Source organism: Tamandua tetradactyla, chromosome 14 (assembly GCF_023851605.1).
Source record: "Tamandua tetradactyla isolate mTamTet1 chromosome 14, mTamTet1.pri, whole genome shotgun sequence".
Taxonomy (NCBI): Eukaryota; Metazoa; Chordata; class Mammalia; order Pilosa; family Myrmecophagidae; genus Tamandua; species Tamandua tetradactyla.
In genome coordinates, this window is record NC_135340.1 from 51,885,842 (window position 1) to 51,912,781 (window position 26,940).

The window sequence follows — 26,940 nt, forward strand, 5'->3', positions numbered from 1 at the left end:
CCATGACTCTTTGTTTTTGTAATTCAAGTTAGACTTCTGTTCGTTTGGCCTAGAATTCTTCTGCATATACAGATCAAAGAAGAATTCAGTAGACTGCCCATCTATTTCATTACTAGGTCACCCATGCTCTATTAGCCAATGCCACAAGTCTCTGTGAGTCAGATTATTTTGATTTCTGCTTTGGGTCTACTGTTCATTGTGGTAGTCATGCCCACCTGTCTTTGGCAATTATGTGCTGCCACATGGCTTCTGCCAACTCAGGAGCCAGTCATCCCCATTGTATGAAGGGTTTCAGCTCAGTGACAGCAGTTCCCACAGTAAAATCTGACCTACAGAGAAGAGCGACTACGGAGCTCTTCAGGAACGATGGAGCTAGTCTCACAAATTTATTCCTTACAATCCTGGTAAATGGTGTGTCCTCTGGACATTCATGGGGTGTGTGAGCAGGTCTTCCATGATAAATCCACTCTACCGTTCCATTCTCTCTAAGCCATCCGATCCTCTCCTCTACATTATGCCAGTTCTGACATTTCAACCTCGGGTAATGTTGGTCACTTTCTAATCCATGTTTCAGCCACCATCCAAACAAACTGTTGACACCTGTTTTAGTTTGCTAAAGCTCTTGGAATGCAATACATCAGAAATGGACTGGCTTTTATAATAGGGATTTATTTAATTAAAAAGGAAGCTGGCTCCCCTCTGCCTTTTTGTCACATGAGAAGGTGCATGGTGATGTCCGCTAGCCTTCCTTCGTGGCTTCTGGGTTCAGATGGCTTTCCATGGGGCGATTCCTTTCTGCATCTGCAAACATCTGGGTCTGAGCTGCTGAGCTTTTTTTTGACCTCTCCTTCTAAGCCTCACTTATTGAGAAAGGTACTCCCCTTAGACTACTGCAGAGGTAATACACCATAGATGAAATTCAATGCTGATGATTTAAGTTCACAGCAACAGAACAACTGGGCACCATCACCTGGCAAGTTGACACCTGAAACTAACTACTACAACACCCTTTCTAATCCCTGGAGCTATAACACTGAATGCAGAATCTCTGCTTAGTGGGTCCATATTAATAAATTCAGCCTGATCCAAGTTTATATTCCTTCCACCATTATCCCACACCCTTAATATCCATTCCCACACATATTCCCCAGATTTATGTCTATATAAATTGGAAAACTCATGCAGTTCTGTAGGAGTATGCATACTTCCTCATGGGTCACCTTTTATACCTCATCTTTCAGGGCCTGTTTTGACTTCAGTTTAGTTATAGGTTCTGAAGAAAAGGTCCTGGTGGAGATGGGTCATGAAAAAAATTAGAAGTCCTTCAATCCAATCACCTCATGGTATTACACTGCAGTTTCATCTGGTGAAACAGGGTTAATTTCTCCTGACAGAGGAGTGAAGGCTGTTTCCCCAGGGGAGGAGGTTACATGTTTAGCAGGGTCTGAAGGGTTAATCACTTTAGGTGGAGGTTGGATGGCAGACTCCTCAGGGCAGATTGTAGGTCCGGAAACTGTTTCCTCAAGGTAAATTGGAGGTTGGGTAGCTGTCTCAGTGTAGGCTGGAGACTGGGTGGCTGATTTCTCAGGGCAGGCTGGAAGTGGGGGCAGAGGGCTGTTTCCTCAGGACAGACCATTGCAGGTTTATCTAACAAAGACTCAGAAGAATCCAGGATCCAGGGTTCCAGTGTCCTCCCCACACTGCCATCATTATCAACCCATATGTCCCCATCCCAATTTTCAGGACCCCATTCTTTTCTTCAACTGATTGGATTAAACCCAACTGATTGGATTCTCTCATTGTAGAATAACTCCTTGTAGCTGTTGGTAGAAATAATCAACTGACTGATGATTTCACAAACCAGCCTTCTGGTTTATTCACCAGCCACAAAATGTCTGTGCAGTAATGGCTAGGCCAGTGCTTGTTTGACCAGACAACAGGGTACCATCCCTGGCCAAGTTGACACATGAACCCAACCATAACAGTGCGTATATGAACCCATTAGTGGAGAAAGAGGTTGGTTTTATTCCTTGCTTTTTAAGCAATTTGAAGGAGCATTCTTCAGTTTAATTGAGTAAACAATTAATAATGCCTCAGTAGTAGTGGTTTAATAAAAATAATAACTTAAAATTATTAAGACCACAGCTTCTGAGTGATGAGAAATCTTGATAAGCTGAAACACCATTTCTACAAGATGACATATTAGTTTCTTACTGATACTATAACAAATAACCAAGAATTTGGTGGCTGAAGTAACAAATTTATTATCTTACAGTTCTGGAGGTTAAAATGGGTCTTATTAGGCTAAAACCAAGGTGTCAGCAGGGCTGCATTCTTTCTGGAGATTCCAGGGGATAATCTATTTCCTTGATTTTTCCAGCTTCTAGAAGATGGCTGCATTGCTTGGTTTGTGACCCCTTCTACAATTGTGTCACTGTGACCTCTGCTTCTGTTGTGACATCTTCTCTGATTCTCCTGTCACCCTCTTTTATTAACAAACACTCTTGTGATTGCATTGGGCCCACCAAGATAACCCAGGATGATTTTCCTATTTCTAGGTCTAAGTTTGATTAGCAATTTAATTCCATTGCAGCCGTAATTCCCTCTTGTTGTGTAACATAATGTATTCATAGATACCAGGGATTAGGACATGAAATCTAGATTGAAAGGTAAGGACTATTGATGGGAAAGTGCAACAATGACAAAAGGCTGCTCTATAAATCCTAAGAGTAAATTCAGGGAGGCATTATTGCTTCTTGACTAGGAACATAAGCTTTAGACTCAGAAAGAAAAGGGTTCAATCCTAACTCTGCTGCTTGCTGGCTGTGGGATTTTAGAGTCCTCAATAATGCCAATTAGTGTCCTTTACTGTAAAATTAAAATAATATGTGCCACATAAGATTGTTAAATACTTGTGACTGTTTAATAAATGGAAATTACACACTGAGAAGCATTCTGTTTCTCTATTTGACTTCTTGAGAGGCATGGCAAGGATGACCTATGTTATCCCTTAAGTCTGGTACTACAATCAAGGTACTGAAAATTAAGGGTGTAAGACTTTCATTTAAAAGAAAGGAAAGTCATCACTTCATGTTGGCTTGGAAAAAAAAAAAAAAAAGAGTTGCTTAATTGATTTCACCTTGACGTAGTTAACCATCACCTGTAGACAGGTGTGTTTGGTACTGTGCTGGGTGCTGGGGAGGGAATGAGCTACGGTCCCTGGTCTCCAGGCTAGCATGGTAGCCAGCCATACAGATGTCATAGCTGATAGCTCAGAAAGCCTTAAAGGAAAAGAAATTGAGGAGAGAGAGACAAAAGAGAGAGATTACTGGGGCAGTAGGAGAAGATTTCAGAAGAGGTAAGACTTAAGTTAGTCCTTCCAGGAAGGCAAAGATATAGAGAAACTAGGAAAAATAGCAAGAGTATTTTAGGTAGCACAATTCAAGGAGCAGTGACATGAATAAATATGCCATGTAGGGGTGACATGTTAAGGGATGAGGCAGCCGTTTTAGGTAGATAAGTAGTAGAGCAGGAATCTGCAAAGATAGATAGGACTAGACTGCCAAGGGCCTCAGTAGACTTAACCTCCTTTATCTTATTCAACTTTGTGTGGCATTTGGTGTCTCTAAGTACCATTTTTTTGGTCCTTACCTGAAATAAAGTATTTAGACCTAATTCTCTGGACAGAGAGGGATCACAGATAGAAAGGACAGGTGAAACTGGCAAAATGGCATTTTTGTATGAAGTCAATGGTGGGTAAAAATGGCTACAACAGGCAAATACTAGAAGCAGAGACCAATCAAGACACCATTTTTGATGTTCAGGAGAGGAAAGAAAGGCCTGATGACAGAATCGATGGAAAGAAAAATATGCAATACTAAATAGAAATTTTAGATATGAAAACAAAATTTAGAAATGATCTCAGTGTATCTGGAAGTCTCATGTAGGCGGGTTTGCAGAGTGGTAATAGCTTAGCTTATAGCTGAACAACAGTTACATTGATTCCTGATGTCCAAGAACAAAATTGGGTGTCCAAAAACAGAAGGATAGGTGTATCAGTTACTCTTACTGTGTAACCAATTAACCTCAAAATCAGTGGCTTAAAAGCACCATATATTTAGCTTACATTTCTGTGGGACTGGATGGGTCTTCTGATTCTGACTGGGTGTCTATGGTCAGCTACCAAGTCAACTGGGGGCTGGCTGGCCTCAGATGCCTCCATTGGTCATCTCAGTTGTTTCATGTAGTCTCTCATTATTTAGCAATATAGTTTAGGATCATCTCCATGATGGAGTCAGAGTTCCAAATAAGCTATCAGAAACTTCTTGAAGCCTATGCTTGGAACTGGATATTCACCAGATTCCATTAGCCAAAGCAACTCACACCGTAGAGCCTAGATTCAAAGAGTGGTGACACGGACCCTGCCTCGTAATGGGAAGAGCTACAAAGTCACATTGTGAAGGGTGTGACAATTGAGGCAATTTTTGTCATCAATCCAGCAAGTCACATTTGGGATGTTCTGCTACAAAATCTACCATGTTGCTTTGTTTCCATTCCAACTTGCCCAAGAATTCTGTGACTCCTCTTGGGTGATATGCCAAACATTCTTTGAAGGGAATTGCATGTTCCAGGCATGTCTCAGTAGTACATTTCAGTTAAATTTTGTATCTCCACTGTGCTTCTTGATGGCTTGGAGCACATCTCTGGCTTCTCCTGATTAGTCCCATAAATGCTGTAAAGAACTAGAAACATAGAAAGCATTTAAATACTTCTGTCTCATAATTAGATACAAATTTGCATAGGGATTTTAAAGGTAAATAATGTCACCATGACCCACAGGGAAAATAGAATGACAGGAAGGAAATATGCTTATTGGACCTTCGCTTTCTGATGGGAAAATGCACCCTGCCATCCCACTGATGCTCCTTAAAGGAAAAGTCCACTTTCTGTGCAACCACCTGACTATGGTTGCTGCATTTCCTCAGCAATCCAATACATTGAGCTTGGTGCATCATGACCCAAAATTTGGAGAGGAAAGTAGAACAACAGTGCTCGCTTCTGTACCTACAGGTGTTTGGAAATGAAAGAATTTTGAATTGCAGGGATCCTGATTGATTCCTACAGGGAACAGCTGGGGGTGTAATTAGTGCATTGTCTCTTTACCCTATCTGCAGTTTCACTAAGAGAAGTGGACATTGCTGCAGGTGAACAAGCTATGGAATAGGGAGCGGGTGGTACCCTTAGGTTATGAACCAGTTGCCAGGGCAAAAGACCCCTGCCACTGGGAGCCAGGAGCCAGGAGACTTCTTCTTCCTGAGACTTAGCTCTGCTGGATAGGGATAGATGTTGTTATTGAAAGCTGGGAAAAAGGAAGAGCAAGGAGGGCAATGGGCAGCTGGGGTAGTCCAGGGTATAGCAGCCTGACAATGGGCTGGGTAAGTTTGGCCCAACCCAAGTGGCCCAGGCCCAGGAAGAGGAGTTAGGAACTTGGAGTGCAGGGCATGCTGGTCTCTCTTGTGCCTGTTTCCTTTCTCCTCTCACTACCACCAGTGAGTTGGAGCCATACCATTCTGTGCTGCAACAACACCTTCCTTACTTTCCTTCTTAAAGCCTTGAAATGGGAACTACTGAGTGATTGACCGAGGTCAGTTAAACAAGCAAAGAAGGGAAAAAGTCCATTTTTGTGTGATTTTCGAATATCACTGACAGTGCACTGCGCATGAATTGAATCCTAAATGCATTTCTAATATTCCAGCTCCACGCCTGTGCTTAGATCATCCTCCCTGCATAGCTCTCTTTTTCCTGTCTTCTGGCCCAAATTTTACAAGATACTTAAGCTTTTGTATGTTGATGGTGACTTCTCTAACTATACTAGAATTGATAAGCTTTCTGTTTTCTGAATCTCATATGCCTAATAATCTGCACTATTTATCAGACACATGATATATGTCACTTAGTATGGACACTTTATCTTTTTTGTGTTTGGAGCCAGCATTCCATGCCTTTTAAAAGGCCAAGGTCAAAAAAAAAAAAGAAAAATCCAAGGCAATGCCTTTTACTTCCTTCTATCTATGACAGCACTTAGCTCACTATCTTGCATGCAGTAGGATTTTGATAAAAGTTTGTTGTTTATAGCACTTCAAATACCATTCTCCTTTCCATATTTACTATTGTGAATATCTCTCATATTTTGATCATCCAATATCCATTCCACCTTCCTAATAGCATCCTGATTTCCACTGGGGCTAATTTCCTCTCACTTACTGTGTGTCTTGTTGTTGGATTTCCATTAGGAATCCAAAAGTACAAGAAACTTCTTCTTGCCCATCCCCCAGTTTGATCCTAGTATGTGATGTAAGTTTAGCCAAGTAGCTGTTCTGTCCCAGGTCTCTGAAACTTGAAGGATAGGGTTGGCGGACACTCACTACAGTCATCCTTTGACTGAACTTGACTGCTCATACTATGTGAGGATCTCTCTTCCTCCTGTCCCATGCCTTTTGGAACTGCCATCATTATGATATATTTGCAGGCCTCATTCTCCAATCTCCCGTCAGTCAGGAGAGGCGACCAAATTCTTCCATGAAGATCTTTTAGCTTCAGGTAGCTAGAAGACTTGAATGTCTGTTTTGTTTATGCTGCTTAAAACCAAGGTATCCTAATTCATGCCTTATTTGGTAATTATCAACCCTCCTCTGGAATATTACAGCAGCCTTCTTTCTGGGCTCCTTATCTTCAATTTTACCTCCTTCAATAAGTTTTCTACATTCTTTCCAAAGTGTTATATGTAAGATAAAATGTTTAAATTGCTGACTTAATCTTGCTTTTAAAATAAAACATCAACTCCTAACTATAGCATATAAAAGGTTTTCTCTATTCCTGTTTCCACCCTATCTGCCTTTTACCTTATTCTCCAGCTCTACCAGAAACCTGTGGTTCTCAAAACACATCTATTATTAGCTGCCTCTATGCCTCTGTTCATCTGTCAGGAACGCCAGGCTCTGCTTCCTTGGCTAGCTAATATTTGCTAATCCCTTGAATCTTAGTTGAGGCAGGATATTTTCCTGGATGTTCCTCTTTGGAAATTTACCCCAACAATGAACTCTGGCTTACAAACAGACTCAGGGGTCAAGGTACTGGATTTGAATCCTGGCTCTGTCATTTAGTTATTATGTGACCATAAACAATTACTTAATGGCTCTGTTCCTCAGTTTCCTCTTCCAGAAGGTAGGGAACTGTGTTAGTTAGATTCAGTTGTCAACTTGGCCAGGTGAGCATACCTAGTTCTGTTGCTGCAGGCACAAGCCAATGGTACGTGAACCTCATCTGTTGCTAATTACATCTGCAGTTGGCTAGGAGGCGTGTCTGCTGCAATGAGTGATGTTTGACTTAATTGGCTGGTGCTTAAATGAGAGAACGCAATGTAGCACAGCTAGCAGCTTGGCATTCCTCATCTCAGCACTTGCAGCTCAGCCCAGGCCTTTGGAGATGCAGAAAGAAGTCACCCCGGGGAAAGTTGTTGGAACCCAGGGGCCTGGAGAGAAGACCAGCAGAGACCATCCTGTGCCTTCCATGTAAGAAAGAACCTCAGTGGAAAGTTAGCTGCCTTTCCTCTGAAGAACCAACAAAATAAATCCCCTTTTATTAAAAGCCAATCTGTCTCTGATGTGTTGCATTCCGGCAGCTAGCAAACTAGAACAGGAACATTTCCATTAACATCTATTTCATATTATTATTGAGTGCAATGAATAAATTAATATATGTAAAGTGCTTAAAATAGTACCTGGCACATGGGAAAGACTCAGGAGATGCTAGCTATTGCTTTTCTTTTTTAATTGTGAAAAATATATGCAAAAAAGCAATCAATTTCAAGGCATACCACAACAATTAGAAACAGATTTCGGAGTTCGGTATGGGTTACAGTTCTACAATTTAAGGTTTTTCCTTCTAGCTGCTCCAAGACAGTGGGGACTAAAAGAAATATCAATATAATGATTCAACAATCAAACTTAATTGTTAAACCCTACCTTCTCTGTTATAATTCCTCTTTCTCCTTTGATCTTTCTCCCAATATTTAGGGATATTTGGGCTATGCCCACTGGAACTTTTTCATGTTGGAAAGGGCTACCAATAATATGGGATAGGGGCATGGCACTAGCTAATGTTCTCGAGAGGCTGGCCCCTCTGGTTTTCAGGGCTTATCTGGCCTAGGAACCCATCTGGAGATTGTAGGTTTCTGGAAAATAACCATATGCAGTAACCCTTGTAGAATCTCAGATAAAGCCATAGGTGTTCTTTATCATTGGCAAGAATGGTTTTGATTAGGGTTTGGCAAACCACGATAAATAATAATATCTAGCTGAAGATTGCATAACGGTAACCTCCAGAGAAGCCTCTCAACTCAATTTGAACTCTCTCAGCCACTAATACCTTGTTACATTTCTTTTCTCCTTTTTGGCCAGGATGGCATTGTCAATCTCAAAGTGCCAGGGCCAGGCTCATCCCTGGGATTCATATTGCACATTGCCAGGGATACTTTTACCCCTGGATGTCACATCCCTTGTAGGGGGGAGGGTAAGGATTTCACTTGCAGAGTTGGGCTTAGAGAGGGAAAGGCCACATCTGAGCAATAAAAGAGGTCCTCTGGAACTTACTCTTAGGCATAACTATAGGTAGGCTTAGCTTCTCCATTACACGAGAGTAAGCCTCAAGATCGAGGGCTTAGCCTATTGACTTGGGAGTCCCTAATGTTTGAGGCAGTATCAGGGGTTTCCCTGGTGGTAAACTTTAATATTTTTTCTTCCATTCCTCAAGAGCTATTGCTTTGATGATAGATCCCTCCCCCCACATAGTTAGTGTTTCTGTAAGGAGCAAGAGTTGGCTCATGCCCTAAAGTTTGTAAAGAGACTAGAACAGAGGGTGGCACAAAACGTACTATATAATTGTTTGCTAAACAAGATACACAAAAACCTTACATAGCATACTGGTTGTGACATTATTTTAGTACTTACCAGATTGGGAATTATCTGCTTATTTGTGTCTCTCTCCTTTGTCAGGCCACAGTGATGAGCTTACTTTGTCTTCTGGTGGAGGACTCCAGGTGAGACAGAAAAATCCCTTGCTATGATCTTTTAAACTCTTTGTGGCTCATTCTGTATCATTTTTGATCTATTGCAATTGAGTGGGAGAATCCAGGATATTTAGGGAAATAACTGTATCTGTGCTCAGAAACAAGACTTTGATTTTGATAGCAACAGTTAAGCTAAGAACTCAAGTACTTTTCCTATCTATTCTTTTTCTTTTCTAGGTAAAGAGACCCTGTCTCTTTAAAGGGAAGCAAGTTAGTGCAGGCTACCTCCCAACCCCCAGCTTTCTTGGACTTGAGGCAAAAGATTTTTATAAAATGGATTTCTCCAGGATAACTGTTTTGGATATCTGCTGTACTTTCATATATCGTGAAAATCAGAGAGGAGAAATGCCTGCCATGCAGGCAGCAGTAACCAGGGCCGGACTCTGATTCCTCTTTCTCATTTTCCTGACTCTGTGCGTGTGCAGTGGAAAGGACATGATGTTTGGCCCTAGACTTGGGCTTGAATCACAGTTTAGCATGTGACCTTGCCAGTTCCTTAAACCTGTTTCATCATATGTAAAATGGAAAACATTTTACCTCCTGGGGTGGTTGTGAGGAGTCTATGGGACAAAGCAATTGCAGCCTTTGCAGCATGCCAGTTCACAGTAGATGCTGGTTCTTTTCCCTGAACCCTCCTTCTTCAGTTGAGCTTACTGTTCCTTCATGCATCTTGATAATTCTTGAATGAGCTTAAATGTCCTGGAGCTTCTCTAGGTTTGAAGATTGGATGGAGCATCAGGGTATTGTCTGCACTCTTTATGGATTAACAACTGTGCATGTCATTGTAGAGAGACCAGAGGGACCTAGAGGAAGAATCTGGCATGTTCTATTGAAACAAAAATATTTTCACTTGTGATATGCTAAGAAAAGCTATGCTGGTGGGAGAACAGCACTCTTTTCTATGAGGCATTTAATCTCTTAGGCAAGCATTCTTTAAAAATACGGCTGTAATTCAGAACCAGTTGCCAGTTTCTCAGTTCTGTCCTCTGAAAACTCAGCAGTTAAGAAATGACAGGAGGTGCACTCTGCATACTGAGTAAAAGTAAATGTCTCTACCGAGAGCCATGTCCTTCCACCCTCATTTTCCATGGCGCCTTCTCAAACTCTTCATATTTGAAATGGCCTATGTGTTACTGTTGCCAAAGATTGAAAGCAATGTAAGCTCATTATATACAGGAAGTTTGCTGAACAGAAGTGCTTTTCACTAGCAGCCGAAGGGGGCCATTTACTTTCTGCATCAGCGATAGCTTGATGGGACTCAAGAATCACTGTGCTAGACTCTAACATGGACTCACACAAGGAAGCACATAATTAAGGGGGATTTAGATTGCAAGGTAGGGTGGAAATATCTTCTGGTTGATATGCTAAACCAGCTAAAAAGACATCATCTCTGTTTTACAGTGGATTGCCACCCAAAATGCACAATAGGATATACAAATACCAGGACAGTCACAGAAGCGCTATTAATTGAGACCTCAGAATTCCAAATGTCAACTGAATAAGAGAGAACATCCCTCACAAGGGTGATTTGCTCTGGTAATAAATTTGTGTTTTGGCAGCATTTACCATCAGCCAGTAGGACAAGGTAGTAAAGGGAAAGGACAGATCCTGTGGGGGAGAAGAGGAGGAGGGCATTGTTGTATCACATGCCACCACCAAAGATTTCTTTGTAGCAGTGAAGCTTTGCTTTCTATGCTTTCCTTTCAAGGAGTGTTTTTGTTGTTGTTGTTTTTAGAATACTCTTGTCTGAGATCTTACTAGTTGTTCACAGGAGCTGCAAAATTGTCCTTTCTTCTGTTTCTTTACAACTCCCCTGGTTGCTCCCCATGGAAAGAAGCCCCAGATCTCAGCTGTGAAGTGCTTAGAGTTCCAAAGTTCCAACTCCACTAAATCTTCTGTCTCACATCATCTCAGCAGCACAAGCATGGGGGCCTTTCTAAGGAAGGCTGAAGCCAATGGCTCTCATAACTGCAGATCCTTGCTTCTTGAGCAGAGAAGGCCAGCAGGGACTCAGGCCAGTCCCCTCGGTGGTCACAGAGCATCAGGCATTCCAAGTTTAGGCTTGTGCTTCAGACAGCAGTCTAGGGTGGAAATTGCGTGTGTGCTAATTGTGAAATGAAATAAGAGTCTTCCTCTGTCCTTGGGAATAAGAATGCCATTGTTTGGCTTGTGTGACCTAGACCTGGCTCTGAGTGCCTTTGGAAGCCACTAATAATCAGGACTGTTAAGTGGCAGGAAAACGATGACATGGACTTCCCCAAACTTGGCCACCATCTCAGATGGGACATTCCAGAGGAAGACGGGAAAGCTCCAATGTTAACTCTTTTTCTGCTTACCTATCTAGGGAGGTGTGGATTGTAGCGTAACTCCTGGGTTCAGGGACGTTCGTTCCTTTTCTGTACTACCTCAGGGAAGATCTCTAGGCCCCAAATTACCCAATTCCATTTTATAAAATGCAATGTAAACGTTTCTATTTGGCATTTGTTTTACTTAGGTTGAACTTGAGGACTGGAGTGGGAAATGATGACTTTTGGCTGCTAGACAACCTGGATTAAAACAACAAGAAGAGAAGCAACAACATCAACAGAATTTCCCTTGAGTTTGTCGAAAGTCTGTGTTTTCTGCCACATCAAATTCATCTACATACCAAAATAATGTCTCTGACTTTTTTCAGGAGAGTTTAGGGGTGTTTGCCTCAATCTGAACATCAGTTCACCCACCATCTTTATTCCAGACATCTGCCCCTAAGCCAGTGATGTGTCCTCGGGCTGGCTGACTATCTAGTCTATGGCTGTGAAACTGAGTTTTGCTCCACATAGAGATCTATGTTTTCCATCTTACTAAGATGAAAGCATGAAATAATAGAAAGAGGTGGGGTTTAAGGCAGAATCCGGGGCTTTCACACCCAGTACTACTGCTTAATTCTGTGCATCAATTTTCTAATTGTAAAAAGGAAACAAAAGTTCATATTTCTCACCCTCATTTGAAAGAATCAGATGAGGTAATACATTAAATGTGTTTTGTTCATTGAAACGTCCTATACAAGTGTCACTGATCAATACCACCTTGTTCTACACAGTTTGATGAACTGGAGCATTTAACTCCTGTTAATACAGACATGCCAGATGGAAAGATAGATCTAAATTTTAAAGTGTTGGAGAATGAGTTAGCCTTAAGCATCCTTTCACATGACCTGCTCTTTATTTGGACATTTCTGAGGGCCAAAATGGTTGCCATATTACTAGAAAGTCATACAGTAAATGTCCTTGGTGCTGAATGACAAAAGAATTGAAATATTATTTCCTGACAAATTTCACATTGTTTTTTTTTTTTTGTTCATGTTTTCCCTAGCTTGGCCTTTCTATTGAAGTTGCCTTGATTTCCCATTAGGAAACCATGGAGACAGATATCCCTCCCACAATATGGAAAGATACTTATCTTTTAGGGTTTTTGTAAGGTTTATAAAGAGATACTTTCGTAAAGAAGATCCAATAAAACTTTCCCTAGTAGGCATGTCATAAATGTTAGCCCTCACTTTTATTGCTATTATTGCATTTATACTGTTGTCACTGGGTGAATCATAACTCATGATGGCCACATTTTCCCTTTGACCAGCCATTGGTTAAATGAATCTTCAAGTGCTATTGGAAGTAGGAGTGTGTGAGGTATCTAAAAAACTGGACATGATTTTAAGTTGTATAGCAGTAAGCTGATATGTCTAGGAATGTTTTTCTCTTCCTTTGGATGACTGAGAAGCTGTAAAGGTGGGAAAGCAAAGATGAAACATCACCAGGGTTCATCATACTCTGCTTCCAAGCCACTTGTTCTTGGTAAATGATTCTCATTCTTTAAAATAATCATTTCTCAAATTGAGATGGGGCTGACCTTTCATACCGGCACTGGGCACGTGTGCTGTTATACCAGGCTGTCGTGTTTTAACTTTAGGGCACAGACCAACTCTTGGTGTTTAGAGAAACAGTGATTATGGGAGGATAATGGCTAATATTTTTTAAGCCCTTCTCATTTGCCATCCATGTACTGTTCTAAGCATTTGATAAACATAAACTCATTTAATCCTTCCTCAAATTCTGTGCTATAATTAATATCATTTTCCAGATGAGGAAATTGAGGCATAGATTTGTTAGCTAACCTGCCAATGTCACCAGATAATAAGTGGTAGGACCAGGATTAGAATACGAGTACCCTCACTCTTAAACATCACCTGCTGAAGAAAGAGCTAAGTTAGAGAGGCCCATAGAGTGTAGATTTGTGGCAGTGCAACTTTAAGCAGGAAATATCCTCCTTATAAAATGTGGTGGTATATTGAGGCAACACTGAACTGAGAAATTCTTTAAGCATGGACCTGAATCTTCTCTCCAGGGTCTTTTGTGCAACCTTTTTGTGGACAAAGATAAATCTTTACTCCCCACAGCTGCCATCTTTTGTCTCAGGCTTGTGTTTGGGTTATTTGCTCGATAATACTTATGGATACAGTGCTTTTGCATGGATTTTGTCCTTGCTCCAACTCTGTGAAATCAGAATTCTTATGAGACAGATTTTTTGGGTGAGGAGAGTCTCAGAAGGTGGAAAGAATTTTCCAAGGTCAAGTGACAGCCAGTAAGTGACAGACCTGGAGCTTGAACCCAGATGTCAAGCTTTATACCCTGTTCTGTGGGGAACAGTTCCTAGTCAACCCTGGGGAATCAGGAAATCCTGGGAGAAGGAAATGCTACCTCTTAGGTCAGATTAATATTAACAGTTTTGGTAGAGGAAGAAGAGGGAAAGGAGTGGCAGAGAGATGGGGACACTGTCAGAAGACGTGTGCCATCCAAAGACATGCTGTGGAAAGCAGTCACCTCTGATGGACGAAGGCCAGTTCTCAATGCCCCCTGCACATATCAGGCCTGCCTTAGCACTCTTCTCTTGGTTTATTCCCGATGGCCTTTTAGCTGTTAGTGTTACCACTTCAGGAAAGTCTGACCTTACTAGGTTCTCGTAGGTGCTCCCACTCCGTGTTCCAAGAGCATACTGTGCTTTCAACTTCCGTAGCATCACTGCATTCTTTCCTCCATCTAACAACTGTTCACCCAACCCCCATGTGTTGGGAACTATTTTAGATGCCAGAAATAACAGCAGTTGAAAAGACTACATCTCTGGTGTCACAAGAGTTTATATTTGATTGGAGGAGACACCGAATAAACAGAATATAATATGCCAGAAGATGATAAGTGATAGGAAGAAACAGAGCAGAATAAAGGAGCTGATAGTGATAGAGGAAAGGGCATTCTGCTTTATGAAGGGGTCAGAGAAGGACTGAATGAACTAGTGACCTACAGGCATCCGGCGGAGAGAAGCTTTGCTGGTCTGGAAACTGCAAGCCCAGCGGGCGCTGCCTGGCATCCCATGCGATGCGGTTGTTACTGCTTAACCATGCTACTGTTTAACAGTGTGCAAGATGGCAACAGTGACAACTAATCTGCCAGAGAGGCAGGGGCCTCAGTGTCCTCCCTACCAGGGTCTCCCTGACACCTAGCACAATTTTGGACACATGGAAATCCAGCCATTATGAAGTAGTTGAATGAATGAATCTGAAGAATGTGAATAGATTTATTACACATGCTATAGTGAAACCTGGGGCCTGTGGCATTTCTGGAGTTATCTAAGATACTACTGTTTGGATTCCAAGACTTCTCCTTCTCTTTACTGTTTTTCCCCTTCTTTTCATTGGTTTTCTGTCTTTCCTTTCTTTTTACATAGATAGATTAAAAATATCATAAACAGGTGTTTTCTAGCCTACAGAGTTTTGAAGTGTGTTATCTGTGATCTGTGTTAGCTCAAATTCATAGATACATACCCGCGATTTACCAATCTTTAAAGTTTATTATTCTTATTTTGCAAAGTTACAAAAAATTTGCACGAATGGTACAAAGCTTTTTTCCCCTGAACAATTTGAGAGTAAATTGTTGACGTAATCTTTCGACACTTTAGTGTGTATTTCCTACAAACAAGGGCATTCTCGTCCAAAACCACAAAGCAAACCTCAGAATCGGCCTCCAAACCCCCTGCACCTACCTACGTGGAAGTCCCTGGCTCCACCCGGCGCCTTCCTGAGAGGGACACTCCCCTCGCCCTGTTTGCACTCTGAGGCCAGGCAGCCACTGCTCACCCACCCTGCTTAGCCCCAGTTAAAGACTTCACAGGAAGCAGCCAATCTAACAATTTAGAAGTCATTTTTAAATAGCAAATTGACAAGCGCTGCCGTCTCACGGGTTTCCTCAAATTGCCCCTCCTAAGTACCTAGGCCAGCCTTTTTACAACTGGTGGCTGTTAGTTTCCTTTTGCTGCCGTAATAAATCACCACAAGCTTGGTGGCTTAAAACAATGCAAATGTATTGTTTTACAGTTCTTGAGATGAGAAGCCCAAAATGGGCTCACTGGGCTAAAATCAAGGCATCTGTGGGGCTGCATTCCTTCTGGACACTCTAGGGGGAGATTCTGTTTCTTTGCTTTTTCCATCTTCTAGAGGCCACCTGTGATTCTGTGGCTCATGGAACACTTTCTCCAGCAATGCCAGCAATGGTGCATTGAGTCCTTCTCCCGTTGCGTCGGTCTGACCTCCTCTTCTGGAGGCAAATACCCCTCCGTCTCCCTCTTCTACTTTTAAGAACTCATGTCATTTTATTGGGTCCATCTAGATCATCCAGGATCATCTCCCTGTCTGAAGATCAATTAGCAATTAATTCCATCTGCCCTCTTAATTCCCCTTTGCCATGTGTATTAGGTTTCTAGGTCTGCTGCAACAAATGACCACAAATGAGGTGGTTTAAAACAATGGCAATTTATCTCTTGCAGTTCTGGAGGTCAGAAATCCAAAATTAAGGTGTCATCAGGACTATGGCTCTCTCTGCGGGCTCTAGAATCTTCCCCTGCCTTTTTTAAGCTTCTGGTGGTTGCCAGCAATTCTTCAACAAGCAACACTTGACTTGCAGGTGCATCACTCCAATCTGTGCCTCTGTCTATGCATGACCTTCCTCCGTGTGTGTCTCCTCCATCTCCAAACTTCCTCTCCTTAAAGAGCTACCAGTCGTTGGGTTTTAGGACCCACCCTAATCCAGGATGACCTCAGCTTAACTTGATTGTGTCTACAAAGGCCTTATTTCCAAATAAGTTTGCACACGCAGGTACCTGGGCTTAGGACTTCAACATATCTCATTGGGGGACGCAATTCACAGGTTTCAAGGATCAGATGTGGACAATGTGGGGTGGGGGCGGGTGAATGGGGCAGGGTATCGTTTCACTGCCCACAGTGGCATTCTACCACTGCCTTTGTTTTCTTCAGGTGGCAACTCAGTCTGCGCAGCCTTCATCCTGCTTTGCCTCTTTTTTCCTGTTACATTCTTGTTCTTGAAGGACCAGATCCTGAGTCATCTCTTACAAAGAGTCTTTCCCCACTCAGTTCACACATCTCCAGTTTCATTTTGCTCTGGGCTTTGTCAGTTTGTCTCACATTTACTTATTTGGTGTTTTGTTCCCTGGTTATGTTTCCTTCCCTAACTAGATTATATTATTTCACATGTAACTGCCACAAGAACCGAGCATGTGAGATATGCTCAGCTAATATTTGCCTTTGAGGTTAACATGAGGTTCTACACTGTGGGTCTCTATGTCAGTTGTCATACAACCTGCGTGAGGGAGAAATGGTAGGGATGTGAACCTGAGGCTTATGTCTTCAATGAATATCTTGATCCGGGAATCTTTATTTTCTTGCTTTGTTCATAGAATGGTACATTGTCAGTCTGACCATGTTATTTCTTGACTCAAAAGTCTTCCAGGCTCCTTATTGCCCATATTTCAATTCAAGGATTTTGGGTATGGCTTAAAAAAGTCTCACAGGTTCTTGAGTTTCATCTCCTGTTCCTACCTCCCTCACAATCCATGCCTCAGTAATGCTGCATTGTTTGTGATTGCCCCACAGTGCAAACCATTTTATGCTTCTGGAATTTAGCATGCTGCTTTTACAGCTAGATACAATTGTCCCCTCTTTTCTAGCCTGCTTCACATCTACTTATCCTTCAAGATTCAGATCAGTTATTGTTTTTTAGAGACTTTTTTGAGCTTCCAGACAAAGATAAGGGTGTGTTTTCTGTGCTTATATGATGTCCCTTGCTTATTTCACCATTGCTTTTAATGTATCATTTATTTATTCATTCACTCATTTATCAAATTTATTTATTTATTTTCTTTTTCATCAAATTTATTTTTAAGCACCTACTGTATGCCAGGCATTGTCCTAGATGCAAAGAACATAGAATTGACAAAAGCCAGACCACTTCCTTTATGAAGGAAGTAGATATCAGAAAATATTTCCAGAATTAAATTCATAATAACAAATGTAAAAGGTGCTATGAAATGGAATCACAGCAATACCAAGTTGAATGAGTGAGGTCAAGAAAGCTTTTGTTTTTTTTTGCTATGGAAGTGTCATTAAATTGTACTTGGATGGCTTAGCTGGTGACTTATCTACATGAAGAGAGAAGGGAAAGAGTGATTCTCGAAATCCTTGGCTTACACACCTGTTGCCTCATTTAGAGTTTAAGTGGTTGGAGGTGAGGCATTGGACATATCCATTGTTGTATCCCCAGAACACAGTGTGGTGCCTGGGACATTTATCAAGGTTTGTTGAATGGAACTAAGCTGTTTAATTATTGTCCAATGCTCTAGAACTGACCAGTGAATACTACAAAGCCTGGTTATTTGTAGCCCCTGCCACAAGGGAGGAGGAATTCCCATCAGTTCTTTACTTCCTGTAGACCTCTTGGGTCTTCTTTATTCAAATTGTGGCTTTCTCTCTCCATTCTTACTACACTAGATTTCTCAGAAGATCTTCCAAAATGCTTCCCACAATTACTATGGGATAACAGTAAATAGTCTGCAATTTCCAAGGGCTCAGTACTGTTTAGTCCTAAAAAATAGCCATATATTGACCTTTTGCCACCCAAAAGTGATGTGATGGAATCTGGAGAGCCCAACCTGAGAATAAAGCTCCTTGCAGACCTGGGTTTCAAGAGCCAGTCTGAATTCATTTTGCTGGTTGTGTATGATGATGGTGAAAAAGAATGGAACCTGATTTTTCTTCAGGTCAGTGCTCAAGTTTCTGCTGCAAGCTTATCTGTCCAGGACAACAAAACTCTCAGTCCCATTCAGAGAAAAATTCCTATCGTCAGAGTTTACCCAGGAAGCTAGGAGAAGGGGTAAACAAATTTGCCTGTCTTAGCTCAGCATCCATGTTATTTTTTATTTGCTTCTGAAATTCTTGAATATTTCACCCATGGAATCTTAGAGTTGGAGACAAAGAAGTTCGAATTCATTGTCCTTATCTTTGATAGGGCTGAATAGAAAAGAATAAAGATGTACTATTCTTTTTTTTTTAAATAATGGAGAAAGAGACATTTATAAGGAGCACAATTAAAAGCCTAATAAATTAAAGTAAGAAAGTTCTTGCTTATTTCTAAAGTGTTTGTAGATAAAAGTTAATTTCTGTTGGCTAGTCCTCAAGGAAAATATATAATTCTGGGTACCACCTTTAAAGTCATAACTCTCTTTGTAGCCTTCAAGACAGTTCCCCTCACCAGGGAAAACTCTCCTCATTCTTTAAACATTTTCTCCAACACTCCACTTAGTGGTCTTTCATCTTACTCCCTAAATGAGAAGAAAAAAAATAGGCTAAACTTCAAGACTGACCATAGGCCCAGTTGCGAATGAATTGCAGAGTTGAGTATATGAGTCTCTGAAGTTCTAAATAAATTTCTAACTTGGTTATTTTAGGTTGGCATGATTAATTCTGCCTTGCAGCCATAGACTGGTACAAAAACTTCTGGAGAAATAGGCACAATGACTTGCACACGTTGGAATAACACCAATCTTGTTCTTCCAACAGTACCTAGTCTCAAATTCTTTTCTCTAGGAGGAAAAAGGCATAAGCCTTCCCAGTTGGCAGTGCTAGGTCAGTTTTACACAAGAAAACTGACGTAGAAGATGGATGGGTCACTCTTAAGTGATGGATCCACAATAAAGGTTCCAGGAGCAAAATAATAATTGCACTTGAAAGTAAGACATTGCCAATTTATTGATCTGCCATCTAACGTTTTAGTGGTTTGGTTATTTTCGTTACTTGAATCTTCATTACTTTTCCACTTTGGATACAAAGGACTCTTACGTGGCAATAAAAATGTTTCATGGTAGCAAAAGTAGAAATGAAAAGAGTGTAGAAATTATTGAAACAGAGCAGATCCAAAATCTTTTAAATGCATCAAAGCAGTTTGACCAGTAAGGAAAAATAGATGGAGATGGACCTTGTATTTGGAAAAGGGTAGGAATGGAACGTATTCTTTTGTGAGGCGGTTTGATTTAGGATATGTAGTAACTCTAAAGTTCATTCTAAACCTGTTAAAAGAGTTTTTGTCTGCATAAGAGTTTAGTTGTCACTGTAAAGTTACTGAGTTTCATCTTATATTGACACATAATGCTTGATATTCACCCCCTATACTTCAAGTGACTGAAGTGAAAGGCAGTGGAAGCAAGTTTTCCAGTTTCAGTCCTTCATTTTGCCTCTGAGTGCATTGCTTTAACTAATACCATCATGTAACTCCATGAACTAGATTTCATGTCATTAACTTTTTGCAATACGTGGAGGTAAAATAGGGATATGGAAATAACTCAAAAGTTAATGGCTCACGTGAGGGTGGAAAAGATCTGACAACACACACTGGGAAGAAACAGATTGCACATGCCAATGGTTAGTGACAAGAGAGAGTTCTCTAACAGGCACATTCCTGCTCACGCATACAAGGGGCGTGTTGCTGATGCCCCTGCACATCCTTCCCGGATCCGGCATTCAATGCATCTCCCATTCGAAGGCCTATACTCCCCCAAATACAGAATACAGCTTGTAAAGGAAGACCATGCCAGTTAAATGCCAGATTTTGATGAAGAAGATAATTAACTGGATGAATTATGCAGCACTTAAGTGGATTTCTTTAACTGTGGTGGGGGAAGAGAGGGAGAACGTGGGTAAGTAAGAGACACCATCAGCATTTGTGCAAGACCCACAAAATTATGAATTTCTAACTGACATATTTAATTGTCCCAGCTTTCATGAACTGCTCAGGTATTCACTGGCAGTAACTTTGTTCTTAATGTGCCAATCAAATCTGGGATCTGGGAGTCATAGCAAAACAGTATGACTATTAATATGTAGCTAACTGTGTAGGAAATTAGGACCTGGGAAAACACAACGACAAAGCAAAATTCGATTCTGTTCGTTCTTGAGTCACCATTCTTCCTTCAATTTATGGCATCTTCCTCCTGCATGGAATTATGCAAATGTTACTAGGTGGGATGCTACAAAGACATTGTGAATTCTCAAGTATTGGCAGGGATGGTAGAGGCAATCACTGGCCTCCTGTCTTTAATGAGAAACAGAAGATACCTCTGTGAGCAGACACCTGCCTGCTCAATGTTTTTTTTCTATCATGGTGCTGTATCTTCACAATTGATATTCTGAGGCCGCATCACCTTTGTGGTCAGTGGTGTGAGTTTTACAGGACAGTTGGCAAAGAAATCCTCCTAGACATTCAATTACCCAAACAGCAAGGATCCAAAAGGACTGCCCAGAGTTCTAAGGGTAATCCTTACCTCGATGGTTCTATTTGGGAGACAGCCTCTCCTATGACTCAACAAAGCAAGTTATAAATAGATCGTTTCATAAAAGAGATTTAGATTCCAGTCCATTGCCTTGTTTGAGAAGTAAACAATAATTTGATGAGTTAAGGAAATCATAGGGCAAATGGAGTGTGGTCCAACTGGGTGATTACTTTTCCCATACAGATTGACCTGCTTTTCCTTGCCATGAATTTATTTATTTTTAAAATTGACTTACTCACAAGCTTCTTTTTTCACCTTAATAATTGCCTCAATCCAAAAGGCCATTTCAATGGAAGATATCTATATAAAAGTAGCAGCAGAGGAAAACTGAAAATGCACTATTTCCTTCTGCTGATTCATTTTTCTGTATTTAGTTTGTCTGTAGATAACTGCAAGAATCCTTAAGTGGCCTAATTTAGAAAGAATCAGCCCAGCCCCAGCAGAAGGCAACACATAATTTAGAGATCTACTGTATGTCAAGAAATGTTTCCTGCTGAATTGGATTCCATTGACTTGGATGAGAAAAAGTTAACATGGCTTGTGAATCTGGCTGGGAAGCTGTAAACAGTGGGAAACACCATGTGATGTGGAATCAATGCTTCCAACTCGGGGGCATTAGCTCATATGGTGCCAGAGAGGTGAGGGAAGGGTAAGGTCCTATGTTCTAGTTTGCTAGCTGCCAGAATGCAATATACCAGAAACGGAATGGCTTTTAACAAGGGGAATTTAATGAGTTGCAAGTTCACAGTTCTCAGGCCAAGAAAATGTCCCAATTACAACAAGTCTATAGAAATGTCCAGTCACAGGCATCCAGGGAAAGATACCTTGATTCAAGAAGGCCGATGAAGTTCAGGGTTTCTCTCTCAAGTGAGAAGGCATGTGGCGAACATAGTCAGGGCTTTTCTCTCAGCTGGGGGCACAGGGTGAACATGGCGTTGTCATCTGCTAGTGTTCTCTCCTGGGTTCTGGTTTCATGAAGCTCCCCGGGAAGCGTTTTCCTTCTTCATCTCCAAAGGTTGCCGGCTCGTGGACTCTCTGCATCTCATGGCTACATCGTTCTGCTCTCTGAATCTCTCTTTCTCCAAAATATTTCCTCTTTTATAGGACTCCAATAAACCAATCAAGACCCCCCCCAAATGGGTGGAGACATGTCATCCCCTAATCCAGTTTAACAAACATTCTTTGAAATGGGATTTATATTAAAACATGGCTTTTCTTAGGGGGTATGCTTCCTTTCAAACCAGCACATCCTATTAAAAAAAAAAACTTTCTGAGTTTCTGGAAGAGCATTCACACAGGCTGTTGGCTCACTAATTTCATTAAAAGCACTGAGTTGTGCTAGCACCAGCAAATGCCAAGGGAACACGGGAGCCAGGCAGAAGAGCACAGAAAGCTAAAAGGGTGCTCAGGAGAGAGTTTGGTCCCCGGTTCCAACTCCTTCCGTTGGGGGAAATACCCACCATGAGGGGGTATAGCCAGCTGGAGGAATGCTAGGGAAAAATGAAGGTATTAGGCAGCCACTTGAAGCCAAGTTTCATGACATTATAACCCAAAGTAGACAGAGGTGGGACATTTCTTCCCTGAAGAATAAATGAAGCTAATTCAGAGAAGGCACTAGAGGACAGGGTTGGCCTAGGTTTTGTGGACGGCATATTCTGCTCTATTCTTAAATGCTATAGTTAAGTGTGTCAGAACCTAGAATGCCATTAATTCACCGGTGAGTGATATCGGAGAAGCATTAGAAATTGAACTGAATGCTCTAAATGATTTTAAAGAACGAAAACTGAGCATGTTTTAACAAGCAGTATTCTTCGAGGGTCTAGCATAGCACCTCACACAAATAAATGTGCATGGTAGGTGCTCAATAAATACTTTTGTGGCCAATCACTGAATAGAAACTAGGCACCACTTTAGGGGATGATTTCTCTCTTTAGGAGATGGATTTCTCCCTCTAAAAGAAGATGAGGAGAAAGAGGAAGCAAAATGCCAGATCTAGGTTAGTTCATTCATTCATTCAACACATTTATTAAGAGCCCATATACACCCAGTACTATCTAGGCACAGAGGATAAAGAGATGAACAAATTAAAGCCCCTGAGCTTGTGGAATATGTATTCTAGTGAGTGAGATGAGTAATAAAAAACACTGATTAAGAACTAGGAAGAAAATTGAAGCTGAGTAAGGAGATAATGAGCGCTTAGCGTGGGGTGGCATTTTCACAGGATGATCAAGACAGGCTTCCAAGAGGAGGTGGTATTTGAGAAAAGGTTAGTCAAAAGGAAGGGATGGGCCTTTGAGAATGGGGGAATGGTTCCAGGCAGAGGAGATAGCAAGGTAAAGGCCAAGTGGTAGGACTGAGCTTGGCATGTTCTAGGATCTACAAGAACCTCGGGCTGGCTGAGTGGAGTGCAGGAGGAGGAGCCCGCAGGAGACAAAGCAGGAAGACATTCAGGAGCCAATCCCCTCTTAGCCAGGGTGGCTAAGTAATCTGTGAGGTCCAGTGTAAATGAAAATGGAGGTCCCTTATTCAGAAAGGGGGGGGGGGTGTAACTTCAAAGTTCTAATATAAAAAACATTGTTCTTTCTCAATCTCTCTCGGGGCCTATCCTAGTGTTTCCATTCCTTATTTATATCACGCTTCCTTGGGCAAGGGGAGTAAAAGTCCTTAAGGCACCTGCTAAGGTCCCCTGGATGCTGGGTTCCGCCCCCCCCCCCCCCAGCCCTTGGGGCACCAATGTAGCCCACCCCATGCCGGGCTTGGTGCAGAGAAATCAGTCTCTTCCCATGCCGCCCTTTTTCCCTCCTCCATCTGCAGCCCCAAATGATTGATGCCCCCCAAGAGATTGTAACTGTTGTGCTGGGACACGCTCGCTTGGGTTAGGCGTGCACCAGAGGTTTGCCCCGTCGCATCCTCCGAGTCGCTTGTAGCTGTGCTTGCGGCCAGGGCCTGGTGGCCGCCGCGGTGCCCCACCGGTGCGCGCACCCGACAGCTGCATTACCGCTCTGAACCTAGGTCCCCGCTGGTGGCACAAGGTTCCCCCCCCTCCCCATCCCCGCCGACGTGACCTAGTTACTGCCTGAGTGGTGCAAAGCCTCAGCCACTGCAGGGTAGAGGCAGGAAGGGGGAAGCGAGTTGGGGCCTGGGGCACCAGGGAGAGGGTGGGGAGGGTAGTGGGGAGGGTAGTGGGGAGGAGCCGGCAGCCAAAATCCCGCGTTAGGAGTGGCGGAGGCAGGATTGCTCCTGAGCCAAACCTCCAAATCCCGTCACCTCCTCGTCCCATCGGACTTCACTTCGGAAACACAAGATCAAGGATTTCGGAAACACAAGATCACAAGGATTTCGGAAACACAAGATCAAGGATAAAAGTATTAAGAATTTCAAGTCCGCAACCGCAGGACGTTAAATGCCAAGTGCAGGACCCTTCTGAACCAGGTATCTCCGTGCAGTGCACTGGTCACAGGCTCACGGAGCTGGCCCTCGGTACAGACTATGTAAAGTCACCTAGAAATATTCTAAATGGGACAGACAGGTTGGGAATGGGTGGTTGTGGGGAGCGGCAGAGGAAATGCTCTGACTTTTCTTTTTCTCTCCATCAAGTTTATTTATTTACGTGTTTTATTGCAGAAGTTGTAGGTTTACAGAAAGATCATGCAGAGAATAGTGTTCCCATCCTCCATCCCCAGTTTTAACATCTTGCATTAGTGTGGTACTTTTGTTATAATTGATGAGAGAATATTATTGTAATTCTGCTGCTAACTACAGTGCAGCTTACATTAGGGTTCACAGTGTTGTACCACCCTCTTTTGTTTTTAAATTTTTATTCTAGTTTTTAAGGAGATTGTTTAAGCAGCTCTTTTAAGAAAGAAAGGCCAGGGGGAAGGGTTCAGTGGTGGCTCGACTATAAGTGACACAGGTAGAGGTAGAGAGAAGTGGTCATATTTTGGATGTTTTTTGTAGGAGTGACTTCTAAGTTAGTTTTAAGGACACTCTTTTGGATAAAGCTGTTAGTCATGAGGAGCATTTATTATCGACTTGAGGGTAGGAACCCCTGCCAAATACTTCCATATGTGCCACAATGATGGAACACGATCAAATACATTCCAGAGTTCAAAACAATAGTAAATAATTTTAGGGCATCAAGAACACAATTATTTTAAAATTACAAACTTACGATAGTTTTATTAAGAGACATTTTATGAAACAAATGACTAGGATCCCAAATGAGACATCTAAAGCAATACCCTAATATGAAGGTAATAAGTGAACTTTAAAAAGGAAAAGCATCCTGACTTTAAAAAGGAAAAATACCCAGATCCTGGCCCAAGGGCTCAGGGAAAAAGTGATCTGGCTGGATGTTAACGAGCATAGACGGTACCCAGATCTTCAGTCTTCTGTTAAAAACGCTGAGAGCTGGAAGTGGGGAAAAATGTGTTTAGTAGTTTGGGTGTAGGGCACCTTCATCCTAAAGTCTCAGACTTACCCCAGCTATGCCTCTGGGCCCTGGTGAAGCTGCTGCTGGGCTGCTAGATCTCCCCGGCATACATACCACCCCAGAAAGCCGAGACAAGCCCTCTGTCAGCAACCTGCCCCTCCCTGGAGGAGTCCTCTTCTCTACCTGATTCTGACTTTCATGTAAGGATATGCCTCCTGCTTGCCTTCCCTGTCTTCCTCATGCTGAAAGTGACCAACTGAACAGAGAAAGTGCCTTTTCTGGGGCACGATAATAATCAGTTTGTATTTATGAAGGTGCTTTTTGTTAAAAAATAATGTATCGATAAATCTTCACCCACATGCATCCTATCATACATGGTGTACAATCAATGGCTCACAATATCATCACGTAATTGTGTATTTATCACTATGATCATTTTTTGGAATATTTGCATCATTCCAGAAAAAGAAACAAAAAAGAAAAAAAAACTCACACATATCATACCCCTTACCCCTCCCTCTCATTGACCACTAGTATTTCCATCCACCCAATTTACTTTACCCTTTGTCCCCCATTATTTATTTATTTTTTATTCATATTTTTCACTCATCTGTCCATATCCTAGGTAAAAGGAGGAACATACACAAGGCTTTCACAATCCCACAGTCACTGCAGAAGTTACATCTTTATATAATTGTTTTCAATAATCAAGGCTACTGAAACACAGCTCAACAGTTTCAGGTACTTCCCTCTAGCCGCTCCAATACATAAACTAAAAAAGGGATATCTATATAATGCATAAGCATAACCTCCAGGATAACCTCTCAACTCTGTTTGAAATCTCTCAGCCACTGAAAATTTATTTTGTCTAATTTCTCTCATCCCCTTTTTGGTCAAGAAGACTTTCTTAATCTCTTGATGCTGGGTCCCAGCTCATTCTGGGATTTCTGTCCCACACTGCCAGGGAGATTTACACCTGTGCGAGTCATGTCCCAAGTAGGGGAGAGGGCAGTGAGTTCACCTGCTGAGTTGGCTTAGAAAGAAAGGCCACATCTGAGCAACAAAAAAGGTTCTCTGGGAATGACTCTTAGGCCTACTTTTAGGTAGGCTTAGCCTATCCTTTGCAAGAATAAGTTTCATAGGGGTGAACCCCAAGATCGAGGGCATGGCTTATTGATTTGGCTGTCCCCACTGCTTGTGAGAATATCAGAAATTCTCCAAAAGAGGAAGCTGAATATTTCCTCCTTTCTCCCAAGTCTCCCAAGGAGACCTTGCAAATACTTCTTTATTCTCTGCTCAGATTACTCCAGGATATATTGGGGTATCACATTAACCTGCAGAAACCAACAGGATCTCATGCCCTCTTCAAGATTCCATTTACTTATGGTGTTCAACTAAATCGACCATAAAAGTTAAATTAGGAAATGCACTACCCAAAATTTAAATATTGCACCAAATAAACATTCCCATTAATATTAACTATTTTGAAATAATGGCATATCTTGGTCAATTTACTCAATTTACTTGGAGGTGGCAAATTCTCCCAGTAGACAAGAGAGGAGTGGGGACAAATATTGGAGAGAGATTAAGTCACCTTTTAGAATCTCAAGTTGGGAAAGTCACTATATAGTTTCTCATGAGGAAAAAGTAAAAATTCTTTTTAAAAAAGTTTGTATGT

At 41.8% G+C, this 26,940-nt stretch overlaps 1 long non-coding RNA gene across 1 annotated transcript in view; it reads left to right on the top strand.

Moving 5' to 3' along the window:
* LOC143655108 (uncharacterized) overlaps positions 1-26,940 on the top strand; it is a 93,647-nt gene that overhangs the window by 24,419 nt on the left and 42,288 nt on the right. Inside the window, exon 5 of the long non-coding RNA XR_013162053.1 lies at positions 9,054-9,097. This is a non-coding gene — a long non-coding RNA (uncharacterized LOC143655108). The remainder of the gene's footprint in view (positions 1-9,053; positions 9,098-26,940) is intronic.